This window comes from Rattus norvegicus, chromosome 12 (assembly GCF_021556685.1).
Source record: "Rattus norvegicus strain SHRSP/BbbUtx chromosome 12, alternate assembly SHRSP_T2T, whole genome shotgun sequence".
NCBI classification, from domain to species: Eukaryota; Metazoa; Chordata; class Mammalia; order Rodentia; family Muridae; genus Rattus; species Rattus norvegicus.
The window spans coordinates 51,866,719-51,881,380 of NC_141545.1; the positions used below are offsets into that span (position 1 = coordinate 51,866,719).

The 14,662-nt window shown below is 49.3% G+C and overlaps 1 long non-coding RNA gene across 1 annotated transcript; it reads left to right on the forward strand.

Moving 5' to 3' along the window:
• The first annotated feature begins 7,290 nt into the window (after positions 1-7,290).
• Positions 7,291-10,459, forward strand: LOC148002376 (uncharacterized). The gene is made up of 2 exons (XR_015634977.1): positions 7,291-7,447; positions 8,819-10,459. It is a non-coding gene; the product is annotated as an uncharacterized LOC148002376 (long non-coding RNA).
• The last annotated feature ends 4,203 nt before the right edge of the window (positions 10,460-14,662 follow it).

A 14,662-nucleotide genomic window follows, 5' to 3' on the forward strand; every position in this document is an offset into this window, starting at 1 on the left:
TCAAGTCAGAGGTGCAGAAAGCTGAGGGAGACTGAACTCAGCCTGCCTACCTGCCACACACTCACTATAAAGAACCTGGCCATGTTGCTCCAGAAAATGGACGAAGCAGAAATAGATGGGAGGAAGTTGAGTTAAACGAGGAAGTCAATGGCTGAAATCTCTTCTGACTCTGCAGTTGGGCCACCTCCCCTCCCCCTTCCCCTCCCCCTTCCTCTCCCCTCATCCCCCTCCCCTTACTCTTTCCCTTTTCCCCCTCCCCCTTACCCTTCTCCTCCTCCCCCTTCCCAGGAGACTACCAGGTCTCTGTGCATAACAAGGTGCTTCAATACCACTAAGACCTGACAGCGCTAACTCCTTACCGGGGCCACAAAGTCACAAAAAGCAGGACCCACATGTGCCACCATACCTTCAATCTCCTGTCTGCCCCTCAACTTTGTCTCAGATCCCGTTGGACTCTTCCCACCAACTTTCTCTTGTCCTCCCCTCAAGGTTGAAGAAGATATGTCTCCATCTTTAACACTCTCTCCTGAGACAAGGAGCCTGGACTGTTCCACAAACATCGACATGTCGAGAGAATTCAAGTTCCCTGGCAGGGCAGGCCTGCAGGAAAGCCACCCCAGAGCAAGGGAGGTCACAGCACCTGCACCCTAGAATCTCTAGTCACAGCAGGCTGAGACGCAGATGCACAAGCAGCCCACACGTATTGTTATTTGATTTGGGCATCACCACCTTTCTGTGTAGTCAGGGGGTCCCAAGCTCTCCAGCCAAAGTCTTAGCCTGCCCTGTGTTGGGACGGGCAGGTGAACACTGCCATGCCTTGGTGAGATGGTGCTTTGGAACCAAAGACTTGAAATGTCCGTGCCTTGAATATTTTCATCCAGTGTTGACTGCCACCTGCTTATCTAGGCATTTGAGCTTGAAAGAGCCTCTAGAACCCGCCTGCAGCCAATCAGAGCTTTCTCTCTGCCTGCAGGGTGACCATCTCAGAAGCCCTGTCCCTCTAAGCTGAGTGACTCCCAGCCTGCAGTCAAAAGCGTCTTTGTGGACCATGGCTGGAATGACACTTCCCGAAGGGACCGGCCTAACCATTTGTTTTGGCTGCATTCAAAGCCACGGTTTTGGTGGCCAGGATCTAAATCTCCACCCTGGAGTGACTCAGAGGCTCGGAGAGGAAACCAACAGTTTTGAAAGAGAGGATACCAGAGCCCTGGCTGCCTCCAGATGTGTCCTGAGGGGACCAGTGTTTATCACTGTATTTACCAAAGGCATGAAACCCCACACGACTGGTGCCCATGATGCAGTTTTGCACTTATTTAAAAACCCTCTATAGTGGCTTTGTGGAGCCCCTGATACATTTAGGACCTGACTAAGCCCCTCCTGCACACAGTGGGGATAAGGTAGCTATGGCCCCATCCTGAGCTCCATCATGCACCCCTGCCCAGAGCTGCCCGGGATGACTGTTTGTGACCCAGAGAAGCAGAAAACAGGATTTCTCAGGAAGTGCAGTTCCGGTTGTGTTCATATGGGAGCTGGAAGTATGACTTTGTAGCTAAAAGCACTGACCACTCTTGAAGAAAAGCAAGGTTCAGTTCCCAGCTCCCGTATGGCAGCTAACAATCATCTGTAACTTCAGTTCCTGAGGCGCCGACTCCTCTTACTGTCCTCCACAGCAGCAGATAAATAGTCAGGTAAAACACCACACATTGGAGAACAACACATACATTATTAGATAAGTAAACAAGTCTTAAATGCCTGTGTGTGAAACAGGAAAAACACTGCAGAAGCATGTAACAGCATCGACAGCGGTCGGCACTGACAGTGGGAGACTAAGCATCCTCTGACACCTGACTCGAGACTCAGATTCTCAGCCATAAGGAGGTACCATTGCTTATTATGGGTGCAGATACATTTTAATTATAAAAGTAATTTATGCAAATTGAAAACCTGGGAAGGCACTAGCTCCCTTCCCTGTGCCAGTGCATGGCCCTGTGGTCTCCACAAGCAGGTTCTTTGTGCTTCTGTCTGGACTTGGAGTCTGATAATGACGCTGTGCTCTGGTTTGACTGAAGAGATTCATATTTACATCTAGATGTGCTTAGTGATGGGCCACAGATTTCCCTCTGCAGATATACCCAATTCTGCATTGAAACTGCTTAGAAAGTCATGACATCTGAAAGCAGAGGAGACAGAGAAATCAATGGAGCGGCTGCTGTGTGAGTAAGGGGGCCTGGACACCGCCCAAAGCCCACATACCATACCAGGCACGGCAGAAAGATCTGCTTGCAGGTGGAGACAGCGGGACTCTAGGCCTGGATGGCCAGCCAAACTATCCAGAATTGTGAGCAGTGGACAAGGAGACCTAAATGATACTGGCCTCTGCCCTTCACATGCAAAAGTACAAACACATAAACATATATGCACACGGGTGCACATGCACGCACATATGTGTACACAACATGTCCCTATACCCATACCTTCATACATATGCACACACATGCCTACACAGGCACACATGGATACATGCACACACACATGTCCCCACACATGTTTGCATACATGTACACACTTGTGTACTCATGGCCAAAGATGTGCACAGTGCACACGTGTACACAAGGCATGCACACACACATTCTCACACATGTACACAAGGCATGCACACACATGCACACATACATTTGTACATGTGCATGTGCATGCATATATATATACATACATATATACATGACCACACATGCACACACACATGTACACACAGGCATGTACATGCACAAACTCATGCACATTCACACACACGGATACACACACATACAGAGCATTTCTACTGAAGAGGTATAGGGTGGTTTTCTTCCTTCCTTCCTTCCTTCCTTCCTTCCTTCCTTCCTTTCTTTCTTTCTTTTTCCATCCTAAATAGAGAATACCCTCCTGGCATTTCTCTTTTCCCCAGGGATAATTTAAGATGTGCAGGTATCCTATGTAGATGTTCTATGCTAATGACAGAAAACTCTTTTATACAAGGGGCTCAATGTCTATCCTGGGGTGGAGGTCTTGGGGTCCTGGAGCCCATCCCTCAAGGGCCCCATGGAGGCCTGACTTTAAGAATAGCATCCAGTCACCCAGTGAGTGTGGACTGCCTCTGTTACTACTCATCACTATTGTTGCTAATATGATACTCTTGGGACATGATCCTGTGGCGTCCATGCAGGAACCGAGGTGCTTGTGTAGCTGAGATCTTCTTCTCTCTGCCTCACCGAAGTGCTGGATTTCAAACTTGTTACAAAGTCTCACATCTGCCTTCTTCTGCCTTGCTACTGAAAGGTGTTTGAGGCAAGACTGTAGTACAATGGTTACATCTCTCCCCTACAGTGGACATCCTTAACCAGACTTCTTTGAACACCTGCATAAACATTCCGGAGGAGAAATTCCTGCAGGCAGCCTTCCTGGCTGGGGCCACGGGTGGTGTAGTTTTAATCCATCACTAAATTAGTCTTCTTTTTGAGACAAGGTCTCACTGTGCAGCCTTGACTGGCTTGGAACTGAGTTAGCTTTTAAACAATGCTGGAGACTGGATGAATGAAGGATCGTAGATCAAGGTTCACAATGGTGATATAGATGGGGAAACTGATGTAAGGGAGACTTCTCTTGGCCCCGGGAGTGGGTGCCATGGTGGATAGGAGTGGGCAATGACTTCCACGGAGACTCTTTCCCTCCCTTAGAACCCCCTGAGGTCATCTCCCTCCCTCCAGCCCAGCCTGACAATTGCTCACACGTTCAGTGTGTGCCCCTCTGGGTGGAATTACAGTCCCTTAATTGAACTGAAAACAAGAGGAGATTGAGTTTTATGGGGGCTCAGGAGGCCAGGGAGGGCGGAAATGAAGTGCAGAATGAACCAAGGCCCCAGGGAGCTGGGTTACAGGTGGGAGGGTGAAGGGAAACAGCCTGATGTTAAAACTGGTACATATTTGCCCTCTGTGCAGCTCTTGCTGTCTAGCCCTGTGTCATGGTTGGGGGAGGTAGCTGACATGGGTCACTGACTGACTCTGGGGTCTAGGACTCATTGCCTCAGCAGAGCACAGACTATCAGGAGCCATGAAGAATGTGTGTGTACCTGTCCAGCCACCCCATATCTCTCCAAGGGGCTTTTGCAAAGGAGGCTGGGCTGAGGCCAGGGAGAGCCTCCAGATTCCAGACAGAAACCCACACAGGACTCAAACCCAAGGGTCCAAGTCCAGTTTTGCAAACTTGGCACCTACAGGCCAAGCCTCTGGAAGGCTGGCACAGGAGTCATTGGTTTTCCTGTTTCTCAGGCTTCAGCTCAGTGCCTGGCAGCTCCCGAGTCTTCACAGCACATGGATCAATTAATAGACACCTGTTCACACAGCAGGTAGATATTTCAGAAGGGGGCCCATGGGGGAGCATACAAAATAAAATGCATGGTGAGGAGATGTCTGCTAAGGGACAAGAACATGGTGGGCAGAGCAGAGTGCACAATGAGACCGTGAGAAAGATCAAGGGGGAGAGAGCATGCTCACCAGACAGGCATCCGAGTGTCAGGGGAGCGCAGGCTGTACCATGGACATCCCACTGTGGCGGGCCTAGTCTCTACTGTGGATTTTCTGGCTCATAAGGATCTTCCAGTACCTTGAGACACATGGCACACTCTCACCGGGACATTGAATCTTGTTAACACTTTATATCCTGCTCAGATTCACAGGGGTTTTTAGGGTTGTTTTAGCCACAAGGTATTCTGTCATAGACTTAACTGAGCAGACACAGACTCTAGAGTTTGTACCTGTGTTCAGTTCTTGATTCAGCTGCATCCATGTTACTTAATGGCCTGTCTGTCACCTCTTCTGCCTCTGATAACTTCTCAGTTAACTGTAGATGTTCATGAATGTTCACTGGCACTTGTGCATAAGAATCTCAACAGCCAGTCTTGTCTACAGCTTGAGTTCTTCAGCCAGTGAATGGACAGACTGTGGTATATCTATACATTGGAATACTATTCACCAATGAAAAGGGATAATGCAGAAGAAATGAAAGTGGATGGAGCCTAGTGTGGTGGCACACACCTGTGACCTCAGTGTCCTGGAGGCTGAAGCAGGAAGATCAGGAGTTTGAGGCCAACCTGGGTTACATAACAAGACTTTGTCTGGGAAAGGACAGAAAGGGAAGGCCAGGCTTGAAGCTTGCATACAATGTCAACATTGTATCTGTGACACTCCCACCAGGAGCGTCAGGGGGGTTGGAGGGGTAACACCAAGGACTTCCAGTATGAGAATGGGCGATTCTCCTCTCACAGGTGGTAGCAGTTGCTAATCTTAATGTGTAATAAAATGTTATAGGCTGTTTAAGAAAATAAAGTAAAATCCTGCCTAAGGGGCCAGGCTGGGCACCAAAGGCAAATTGCTGTGCTCTGACAATGTGCTTTGGCTGTGGAATTGAATGTGGTTATGTGGGGCACTGGAGCAAAGGGCACTGGGGCAAAGGGGCACTGGGTCAAGGGATTACTGGGGTAAAGGGGGCACTGGAGTAAGGGGGCTCTGGGGTAAGGAGCACTGGAGTAAGGGGGACCTCTGAACCAAGGGAGCACTCTGAACCATGCTGCAACTTCCAGTGAGAGGCATGCTATTTAAAAGAAGAGTCTTTTTAAAATGCCCCCACCCATTCTCTTAATGACTAGAGATGATTTAAGAGAGTCATCAGCACCCAGAAAGCAGGTAAGTGCTCTACTGTGTTTCAGGTCACCTTGGAAGAGGGGTCGGGCTGAGGACAGGGTTTGGAGGGAACACCACAGGAGCTGACAGAATTTCCTAATGGAAATGCTTAAAGCTGGAAGAGAACTCAGATGTAATCTCTCAAGAAAATGGAAAAGGGGAAGGGAGGGGGTGGCCCTGGCAGCCTCAGACTCATGATCTCCTTGCGCAACCTCTGGTGATCCAGTCTAGTCGGAGTCTCCGGCCTGGGAATTCACTGCTGCGTTTTACTGACTCCCCCCCACAGATGGCAGCTTCGCCTGGGATCGTGTGTTAATCAGAAACACACCGTCCACATTGTCAACACTTTGTTTAACCACTTCTATAAATTCACCATTAGTGTTAGAGCAGTCCCCAGTTGATGGATGGAGTCGTCGGCTGCCCTCGACAGCCAAAGCCCATAAAACTAAGTCCAGGGCTCGAGACTCCAAAGTCAGTGACACTCGACACCAACCCAGACTTGTGATGTGTAGACAAGATGCTGCTCTGGGCTGGAAGGAACGGTGGGTCCCCCAGGAAGGCGACAGCAGCTCAGGGAGGCGAGAGCTTCCCACCAGGATCCTGCAGGCAGTTTTGGAGAAGTCTCAACCCCAGACTCTTTCCATGCCTGGAAAGAGGTCGGAATGGGATTTCCATCCTCTGAAGGATGGCTACCAAATACTGAAGGTGGCAGGCTCAGACAGAAAAGCTGCACTTGACTGGGAGAAGAAGAAGCCTCCTGTCCATCTGTCTGTTTGTCTGTCTGTTGTTCTGGGCTCTGCCCTTGGCTTTGAGACACACATCTGTAAGCTTCCCTGGGGAGGTTATTCTTATGCCCCGTTGAGCACCATAAGAAGCAAAGAGGTGGCTTCGGGGTTAACAAGGGACACAGACAGGCCTCCTGGTGCAGTCCTGCCAGAGAAATGGAGGACAGAAACAAGAATTTGCTGTGGGGCCTCTGACTCACGCAGGAGGTCAGGGAGCTTACTATTTAGGATACCCAGACGATGAGACAGAGAGAGCTGAAGTGTTGAAGAGGGGGCTCCCAGACACAAGAGGGGTCTGGCGCTGCAGGTGGGTGCTTCTGTGGGGGTCTGGGAAGGAGAGAGTGGCCAGGCACAAGGTTGGAAGGAAGGGAAAAAAAGAGGACACACATGAGCTTTCAAGCCCCTTTATCCCAGTGGGGAAACTGAGGCAATAAATGGGCCAGCAACATCCAGGTGACAGCCAATCACAGTGAGCCATCAACCCAAGCCATGTCCCTGTCACCATCCTGCTCCGGAGACCCTGAGATAATGTTGTTGAGGAATGAGGCATCAGGACCCCAGCACAACATGATCTTTAGCCTGACTTCCTTCTGGGGTCCCCAATACAAGAACAGCAGGATGGAGTCCCTGGTCCTGCAGCCACCCCCATCCTATCCTCCCCAGACCCACCAAGCCCTCTATCCACACCCAGGCTCTTCCCAAGGGCCAGTTTTTCCAGAAACACAAGCTGAGCAAAACAGAACCCCTCCCTGGGCCCGACTGAAATAAGAACCCAAGCAGCCGTGCACTTTCTTGGAGAGCGCTGCAGAGCCTCCTGCCGACTCTGGACACATCCAAGACCGGTTTGCTAAAATAATAATCTGTAGGAACCCAATTGGCTCAGCCGCCAGAAGCCTTGCCTGAGAGCTTCACGTACCCCCAGCCCTGACCCAGAAAACTGGCTATGAGGTAACTCAGTCCAGCGGCCAGAGGGAGCCGCTCCCTGTAAGTCTGTCTGCCTTTCTTTCTTTCTCTCTTTCTTTCTTTCTTTCTTTCTTTCTTTCTTTCTTTCTTTCTTCCTTCCTTCCTTCCTTCCTTTTCTTCTCTCTCTCCCTCCCCCTCTCCCACTCCTCTCTCTCCCTCCCTCCCTTCCTTCCTTTCTTTCTTTTCTTCTCTCTCTGTCTCTCTCTTTCTTCTCTCTCCTCTTCTCTCTCTCTCCTCTCTCTCTTCTCTCCTCTCTCTCTTCTCTCCTCTCTCTTTCTTCTCTCCTCTCTTTCTCTCCCCTTTCTTTCTTTCTCTTCCTCTTTCTTTTCTTTCTTTCTTTCTTTCTTTCTTTCTTTCTTTCTTTCTTTCTGCTGCCCCTCCCCTTCCTCTCTCCTTTTTCCTCACAGATGTACTTAGCCTGATGCTATAGGCCCCAAATTCCAGTTACACAAGAAGCTGAGGCAGGAGGATTGAGCTCAACCCTGCTCTAGCTACAGAGTAGGTTCAAATCCAGCCTGGGTAACTCAACCTCTGTCCAAAAGCGAAAGGAAAAACAAAAACAAAAACAAAAACAAAAACAAAAACAAAAACAAAGAACGGATTGAGCTTCTGCTAATGTTGCTGCTCTTAACCAGCACGCTGAGGCCATGGGTTCAAATTCCACAGGAGTGACTTCCCCATGATGTGGTCTAGAGATAGGCTGTCACAGACATGGCCACAGTGTGTTTAAGGTGAGAAGTTAAGATGGGCGTGGGGGAGATAGAAGCCCACAGATATGGTGGGCACAGAGACTGACATCCCACCAGGCAGTAAGTATGCCTCCCACTCCGTTCTGTAAGGATCAGAAGGGGCCTTGAACCCTGTCTCTCCTGCCTCTGCCTACTTGACTTTCTAGACTACCAGCTATGATTCCTTAGCCAGCTATGGTTGGCTAACACCAATGGACTGTACCAACTGTGGCTGGCTTTCTGTATGCCACACATAGGAGCCCCAGGAAGGACACCACCCCTCCCACACTAGGGGACCCTTGGGACCTCCACAAAACAGCTGTAGAGGAAGGATATCATTAAGAGGGTGGGCTTTATTATGGTTTCGCCATGCTGGGGATGGGACCTGGGTGCCTGCACTTGGCAGGCCCTACTAAGCCCACTGAGGCCTGAGACAGTTGGTGAGGAAGACATGGGGACCTGCAGACAGCTCACCTGGCTGCCCCTGGCTGATTTAAAGGATGGCTCTGGAAGCCCTTTACTCTCTGCCTGCTGCAGATCAGTCCCAGTGTCACCCTCTCACATCACAACCTCACCCTCTATCAACTGGTGCCAGTAAACGAGCTCTCTGCATGCCTTTGTCTTACAGATGGAAGAAACAAGTCCAGGGAACTGACTAACAGGCACTCAACTGAAGTCCCATGGCGACTGAGGCCAGGAGAGCTGGGAAAGGAAAGGACACTAGGCCGACCATGAGTTAACTTCAGCGAGGCCTCCACGCCCTATGACTATCGAGGTCTGAGCGACATGCTGTAACTGGTGGCCTCTCTCTCAATACTAGCTGGGACACACTGTCCTTCACTCTGGCTTTGCTGGTTCCTTCTTAGGTGGCCCCGGGCAAGCCGTTGTTTTTCTTTGAGTCTTCACTTTCCAAGAAGAATTACAGACACCATTTAGTGGCTAAGTTAGGGAAACATAGAGACAAGTCAGATAAAACCCCAGACACTGGGAGGTTCCCTCAAAAGCAATTCCTTCCACTGTAATTCTATCTCTTCCTCCAGGGTGACAGATAGACTGTTGGCCCACCGTTGAGCCTGGATGGTTTTTTTTTTTTTCCTTGCCTGCCCACTGGCCTCTCCCTCCACTTTCCTCCTCGGTTTAAAATGATATTAAATCAGACAGCCCAGGGCTTGTCTGTTGCAGAAGCTCTGGGGATATGTTGTGGGCACACTGTCTCTGCAGAGTTCCAGGCTTCCCTCAGAACCCAGAGAGCTTCCCCAGGTCCTCCTCAGAGCACAGGGAGATTTGGTGGGTGGTGTACTTCTCTGGGAAGTTGGACATCACAGGATAACAGTGACCTTGAAGCCCCTGAGTGAGATCAAGCCCCTAGGTTTTCATCCTAGGTGCCAATTATTACCGAAGATGCCAAAGACATTGCTATTGTCATCATAAGTGATTCAGCAGAAGGGTATTTTTCAACTTGAGCGGGGACTTCCTAGAGATGTGCGAAGCTGTGATTGGGTTTGTTTCGGTGCCTGCTTGACTCCTGAGATCTCCACTACCTACCCTCTTTGTCCAGAACTCCCTTGGGCTCCCAGGGTCAGACACACCAAATCGGTGAGGTATCACTTCAGAAGGAGACCGAAGAAGAGAGAGGGACTACCAGGTTGAGGACAGCCCGCTGTGGGCCCGATCTGCTCCCCCAGGGATCCCAGAAGAGCCAAGCTCCAGGTGCCCGCCAGTCACCTGCTCCTAAGCATAGGGGCCAGGTCTTTATTTTCTACTGTTCACTGCCTTGAATTCACACCTCCTAAATTCACCTTGAAAAGAAGCCGCTCACACTGGATCCTTCTTGGTAGTTCTACCCTGACAGTGACTACAGATGCTCATAGAGACTGGCATTACTCCCGTTGTAGATGTAGGAGACATGGGGCTGACGAGACTGGGGAATGTGTTCAAGGTCACAGAGCTCTGGAGGTCACAGAACCTTGTCTGTTGGTTAAAATGGTAATGTGGTCGAATGAGTGGTCTCTAGAATCTCCTAGGAGACAGATCTCTGGGCCTGTCTGTGACAGTATCTAGGTTATGTTAACTGAGGTGGGAGATCCACCCTAAATGTGAAAAAGCACCGTCCTTGGGATGGAATCCAGGACTGGATAGAAAGGAGAAATTGAACTGAGTACCAGCATTGATGCCTGTGGATGCAATGTGTGGTCTGCTTTCTCAAGCCTTGTCTGTCCTAATGGGCCATACTCTCAATCTGGGACAGAATAAAACCTTTCTCCCTGAGGTTGCTCTTCTCAGATATTTCATCACAGCAATGAAAAAAATAACTATTCTAAACCTCTATCGCCACCTCCCTAGAGCATTACCCTCCAAGCTCCCCCACAGCTCCAGTCCTCAGAGCTGGGGAGTGTTTGTCCCAGGGCCCTTTATTGTGTGCAGAGGACCCCTCAACCCCATCTGAAACAAGCTTGGTGATAGCTTTGTTCTCAGAGGAACTGGGGTCCCTGAGACATAGCAGGGACATGCACTGCAGCAGGGGACGTGGGGGTCCCTGAGGCCCAGCTGGGGGCACGCACTGCAGTAGATTGTCTACCCTGGGTCTAACTTACAGGGCTGTAACCATGTGGCCGACGGAGAAGCCTAGGGGAGTCTGGAGCTCGCGCAGAAGCCAGTGGCTCTCTGTCGATCTGAGCTTCCTGACTATTGATGCCTCTGAGCTGGGGATTCAAGTTCCCCATTTTCAAAACGGAGATGTCACGATGACCTAGGAATAATTTCCGTGTATGGGGCAGGTGCTCCACTGTGGTGGTTGGGGGACCACACTCTTAGCATCTATTTTGGTTGAGCCCTGGGAATGGCTTAGCTAGTGATGACAGTGTGCCGTCACCGTGAGCCAGGGCCCTGCATGGAGACATGACAGAGCTGAGAAAAGGGTGTGTCTGGAGCAGAGCGGACGCTCTGCGAAATGAGCGTTAACATTCCGTGTCAAATGTTATTAATTATTGTCAGAATCACGGGCTCTGCTGACATCCGTATTTGATACCTAACGTTCAACGTCTGGGAGAAACGGTCTCTGAGTTCCTGTCATCTGGGGACTCTTGCACATCATGAGGGAGAAGATGCCTCCGCTCGGGGGATTTTCTTCAACAATAATGAGGCCATTGCTTGATGGGTCAAACACCAGGGGCCCTGGTACGTGAGAATTCCAGAAGACAGAGAATGACCTTTAGGATAAATATCTCCCAAGCACTGCCAGGGGTTGACTTAACACTGACTGTTGATCTGACGCTCAAACGCTCAAACGTAACTGGGTGTCATGTGTTTCCACTTGCTAGGCCATAAAACTACCAGTAACCATGACAACAGCTCCTGTAATGTGAGGAGCCCAGTGACTCCCCAGGCTGCAGAGCTGGCCTGCCAGAGCTCTTGGCCTAAGCCCTGGGCTCAGTCACTTCCTGTGGCTGTCTTCAGCAGGGCTGGGCTTCTCTTGATCAAGTTGGACTAGGCCAGCTGTCTTGACTTCTGTGTCCTGGTGGACTTCAGTCTTTTGTGCGACCTTGCTGTGTGCATTTCAGTGTCTCTCTGGCTCTCTGGCGAGCCACCTGCTCTGGCAGGCCTGCAGTTGGGTCCCTGGGCCCCAGCTGTGGCTGTAATGTGACCCGTTCTAAGGCAGGCTGGTGCTGACTGCAGTGAGCAAGACAGCCAAGACAGCAGTGTGGGGAAGGAAAAGAATCCGAGATGAGGCAAGCTCGGCCTCGGGTGACCTGGCCCCAAGGCGTCCAGCCAAAGCAGGGTGTGGAGACCTTCCTACGCACATCCTAGGCTGGCAGAAGAGTCTTGAGGTCAATGCCAAGGTGAAGAGCAGGCATTGAGTCACCTGGAGATGGGATTCAGGACTCGCTGTCCCAGTCCCAGCCTGGCCTCTGCTTCTGGCTTGTCTGTCTCCTCTGTCTAAGCTGCATCTGCTGAGAGAGGGTCCCTGAGTAGGCCCTTCCAGTCAGTACTCTGAAGGCATTCCACCTTAGACTCTGGCTCTAAAATCTGCTTTCTCTGAGCTACAGGCCAGAGTTGGTCTCCCAAAGCAGGCCCTCATCACAGCAGAGGCATAGCTAGTGACCCTCCAGGGTGACCCTCAGGCTACAAACAGCCCATTCAAACAGTGCACAAAACTCTGAACAAAACTGCAGATAAAAATCCTCTTCCTTTCCTTTCTCCTCTCGCTCCTCTCTCTCCTCTTCTGCCTTTCTCCCCCGTCTCCCTCTTTTGAAGAAGGAAGAGCTCTCGGGAACTAGACCATTTACAAAAAGGTTCTGCACAGCCAAGGCGTCTCTGGAGCATCCACAGGGCTCAGAGTGACTGGAGGCAAGGAAGGCAGAAGGCTTGGCCTGAGGCCTGCAGCTCTATGCTGAGGGCTCTGCCGTGGCTGTGACACCTATCTGGGTTTTGCTCTCCTGGTCTGGTTTGGATTAGTCCAGAGGGGACAGTGTGGGAGCCCAGTTGAATATCCCCATGCTAGCCCATCCCTGAGAGTGCTGGATCATTGAGAACAAAGTACAAAGAAATCTAAGCACCATCCATGGGTGTGAGTAGAAGGTGAAGCCAGAGTTGGCCAGGGAAGTCTCGGGGTTGGTGGGAAGGCATGGTATAAATGTATCAGTCATGGGTGCGGGGGGGGGGGGGGTACTGCACCACCTTCCAAGACACTAGAACCAGTAACTGACTACATTGGAGGAAAGAAACTGAAATCTTCTGTGGGTTCAAGGCAGGGTCCTGGTCCCTGATTCAGACTCAGACTCACACTATCTGTCTAGAGATGTAAAGGCCAGCCTTTAACAGACATCCCTGATGTTCCTAAGTGTCTCTAAGTTTCACCTCTATTGAGGGAATTGGAGTTCAGAGAAACAGTGAACCATGTGAGAACACACAGCAGGATTCCAGGGGAACCAGAAGACAGGATTGGCTTATTCTGGAGTGGATGGATGGATGCATGGATGCAAACAGATGGATGGATGGATGGATACATAGATAGATCGATAATAGATAAATAGTAGATAGATGATAGATTAGATACATAGATAATAGAGGATAAATATATACATATATGATAGATTAGATAGATGATAGGTTGTAGACACATACATAGATAGGTGGACTAGATAGATAGATAGATAGATAGATAGATAGATAGATAGATGATGGATGGTAGATTGATAGACAGATACATAGATAGAAGATGGAAATAGATAATAAGTGGGTAGATAGGTGATAGACGACAGATAGATATAATAGGTAAATGGATAAATGGGTGGATGGATTAATGGATGGACAGACAGATAGATGATAGATAGATAGATAGATAGATAGATAGATAGATAGATAGATACATACATACATACATACATACATACAATAGGTGGGTGATGGATGGGTGGGTGAGTGAGTGGATGGATAGATAGATACATAGATGATAGATACATAGATACATAGATAGATACATAGATACACAGATAGATACATAGATACATAGATAGATACATAGATATACAGATAGATACATAGATACATAAATAGATACACAGATACACAGATAGATACATAGATACATAAATAGATACACAGATACACAGATAGATACATAGATACATAAATAGATACATAGATACATAAATAGATATAATAAGTGGGTGATGGATGGGTGAGTGGTTGGGTGAGTGACTGGGTGGGTGGATGGGTAGGTGGGTGGGAGATAGATAGATAGATAGATAGATAGATAGATAGATAGATAGATAGATAAACTGGATTAACAACAAAGGAATGGGATAATGAATTGATGTAAACACAGATAAACAAATAATAAACAACCTGTTTGGAGTTTGTGGGAAGATGAAGTCCGGGTTGGGGGTGGTTGACAGTTCACTGTCCTGACTCATTTGGCAGCACCCCAGCTGTCAAAACTGTGCAGTTGAGCTGTCTCTGGCCCCATAGTAGATTGAAGCTTTTAGTTGTTAATTTTTTTTTGCTTTGTTTGTTTGTTTGGTTGGTTTCTAATTCTACATATTAGCAGAGAATGGTAACAGAGCCCTTTCTCCTCCAGATGCTTCTTCAGTAGCACAAGTCTTCTGTCAGACAGCCAGGTATAAACCAGCAGAAGCCTCTGAGAGCATGGAAAACTCAGTGCAGAAAGCCAGGGACTGGAAAGGCAGGCATCCTACTCCTCTAGGGAGATGTATCAAACTACAGGCCCAAGCTGCAGAGGCCACACTGACCTGGGCTGAGATTTTCACTGAGCTTTGTAACAGGCTGTGGGAACAGGCATGGCTGGCCATTGTGGAATTAACCCATAGTGGGGAAGACAAAATCTCACAAGCCAAAACACCCTGACACTCGAATAAAGGTGTAGAAAGAATGAAACGTAACTACTTTGGAACAGGCTACCCAGAACCTAGTGGCACATGTTGGATACCTGGTGAGTTACCAATACTTTCAC